Below are 3,368 nucleotides of genomic sequence, written 5' to 3' on the forward strand. Positions count from 1 at the left end.
AAGGTCTTTGCCGAGAGCCTGCCAGCACGGCTCTCGGCAAAGATGACGTCAGCATTGACGTTTCTCGACGGCGCCGTGGACTTCGCTGAGAGCGTTTCTGGCCCTCGGCAAAGTCTTTGCCGAGAGTCTTCCACATGGCTCTCGGCAAAGAATTTTTTGCCCAGAGCTTCTTTTCCGAGAGCTCTTTGCCGAGAGCCACGTGGCAGGCTCTCGGCAAAGACTTTGTCGAGAGCTTGTAGGCCTTTGCCGAGGGCTCCCGGCTCTCGGCAAGGCGGATCCAGTAGTGCATCCACGCTGGTAACTACCTTGTCAAATGTAAACAACAAGATGTCAGATTACCTTTCTTTAAAAGATGGAAAATCCATTAACTAAAATAGAAAATGAATTCTAACTTCACTTCTAAATTGTTGGACTTGTATGCACATTAATTGTACTGTAACTGAAGACGGAAAGCAAGATCTATGACCCATTAATTACAATCCATTATCAGACAAACACCATCTATTGAAAAAAATATATATCATCAATTACCTGAAATGTTAGTGGTGCTAAGAAAATATTTCAGATATATAGGAAGCCTGAACTTTTAAATAATGGAATCGCTGGAGTGGCCATATGTTTCCAAATGACCACACACAAATGTTTGGATTGCACGGCGATACAAACATGTAAAAATGATTATACTTCCTCCGTATCATTAGAAGTCGTTTTGGATATGATTGTGATTACCAAGAAGTGACTAATTAAGGTTTTTTTTCTTGTCTACCCCTATTAAATAGGGTTATGAGTGCATTCCATCTAAGAATCTTTCTCAGTTAGGCCAGTCTCAGTGGGGGTTTCACCAGAATGTCATGCACATTTATTAGAGCGCCATGTCAGCAAAACTGTATTTTTTGCATAAAACGAAGAGGAGAGAGAAGGAAGTAGTTTCACCATGGTGAAACTCTGTGGGCGTTGTTTCCCACGCGGTGAAACGGGATGAAATCCCCACTGAGGACTAAATTGTTTCACCATCTTGCATGTGATCCAATCATTTTGCAGTAATTAAATGCTTTGCCCAGCCTAGGAAACGTCAAGGTGAAACTTATGCATTGTGAAGGTTGTTTTATTGTTCGTTTCATTGATGCTCTGTCAGCAAATTTGTTTTCGAAATATATAGTGTATTGAAACAGGCCGCTAACACTGGCCTTAAGCCGGCTAGTGCGGTGAGGTTGTAGATGTCCGAGCCAAGTTTGAAACCCAGCGGCCGCACACTTTTTTTGCTGCTGCTACTTTTTGTATGAGAATTTTGTAATGGCACTGTTTGGCCCTGCGTCACGCTCACGAATTTGCCTGGCCGAGCGCTTGGACAGTGCATGCCCTCGCATTTTGCCGTTCGCGTGTTTTGCTGTGTGTTGACATGGTTAGCAGGGAGTTGCTTGATGATCCAACGTTTAAAGAGTTGTATGACTTTGTGTTCGTTAATAAGAAATGGTTCTACCTCCATCTCCAACAACGCTGGCGTGATCTCTTGGGACTTTGACGTGATTGTCTGCCACCAGCACCGACTCGACAAACTCCGCTGGCGAGACGACCACCTCCGGCACGACGATCTCTTTCAGCGCCCAAGGGGGGTGTTTTTTTTTTTTTGAGTTTGCAGGCCCAAGGGTATTTGAGTCCAAAACAGACCTCGCAAACATGAATGTCTTGTAATGCCGCAACCACCCGCAACCACCAGTGTTTGCTCCAGAAGGACTAGTAATTACAATACGGAGGTAGTATATGTTTCCGATGATCAGCTGTAGTGCCTGGTGAAGCGATAATTGGAGACTATAAAGCAGACGACGTTGGGTTTGTCCAAGCACACGATGGGCCACTCGGGAATTGGGTGACAATGCACCCAATGACACGTCGTGCTCATAGAGGCCACGGAGCTTAGCCATTGAGTTCCCTAAAACAACTCCCTATTTTAATATCTTAGCAAAAAAGAGAAAAAAGTTTCCTCCAACAGTTTGGTACAATAGCTCCTGTCAAATATCTTCCTCGACTCATAAATTTCCAAAGTCGAGAGAATTCTCTATCTCTCCTCCTTGACCTATTTTTACGTCATTTCTCATACAGTCCTCTGGTCCGACCGCGAACTCCATTGCCACTGCCCTATAGGTCAACGTTATCGCTCTGTGCTTGCCTCCGCAGGTGTTATTGATCTTTGGTTCGAAAGCACGACATGCGGCCTTCACATATGCATAGCATGCTATCTTTATATATGCTCATCGCTTGCATTGGCCAAAAGACATGGATGCTAGGCACGCCTTGCTGGCAGTAGCGGATCCAGCAATTGAAACCAAAGTAGTCCTAAATATTTTTCATGCGTAACACAACAAAATTTAAAAAAAAAATCGATAAAATGACTATAAAATAAGCAAATTGCAACAATACAATTAAATAAGCAATTTTTTCTCCTCATGTTTTTAATTTCTTCATACCTGAACTGCCTAAAAATATATCAATAAATTCATTCAATTCCTGGCTCATAATTTCACAGAGTCACAGTCTCACAGATCTACGATAAAATCGAATCCCTAAACTATGAAGCCATAGCCATCTGGGAGAAAAAAATCAAATCACCAATCAGGCAATCACCAGGAACAGAAGACATGGCCTGGCGGGCGTCATGCGCCGATGCGGTGCCACGATGGTGCTGGTTTGCCGGAGCCAGACTACCCAATGGCAGCCGTCGAGCGGACGCTGTTCGTAGGGCTGTCTGTGTAGAGGCGGCGGGCCCGACGGAAGGGCGAGGGAGGCCGGAGATGGGTCTCCTGAGGCCGGCGACTGGCCGGCATGGGCGGGACTAGGGATGAAAACGGTACGGATATTTTCCGACCGTATTCGAGACCGAATTCGTTTAGAGGGATTCAGATCTGTCCGTATCCGAGTCCGAATATCCAACATCCGATACCGTATCCGTATCCGAATACTTAAATCGTATATTTATGATGTCGACATCCAATCGTATCTTATCCGACGTAATTGACATTATCCGTATTCGAATCCAAATCCGACCAGAAATATGAAAACAAATATAATATCGATGATATCCGTCCGTATCCGATTCGTTTTCATCCCTAGGCGGGACGGTGCCGTGGCGGCTCCTCCACGCCCTCGGTCCTCACGGCCTCGCACTGCTTCCAGGTCGTGACTCGTCCGACCTACGAGATGTCGGGATGAACGGAGGAAGGAAAGGGAGAAAGAGGAGTATTGGGACAAGTTTCTGCGGAATAAGAAGAGTACTATAAAATTTTTGGGCCAAAATCCAGAGTGTGCCTATTTGGACTACCCATTGGGCCCGCCACTGCTTTCTGGCTGTACAGAGCTAGTGCTTGTGTCAG

The sequence above is a fragment of the Sorghum bicolor genome, chromosome 5 (assembly GCF_000003195.3).
Source record: "Sorghum bicolor cultivar BTx623 chromosome 5, Sorghum_bicolor_NCBIv3, whole genome shotgun sequence".
NCBI classification, from domain to species: Eukaryota; Viridiplantae; Streptophyta; class Magnoliopsida; order Poales; family Poaceae; genus Sorghum; species Sorghum bicolor.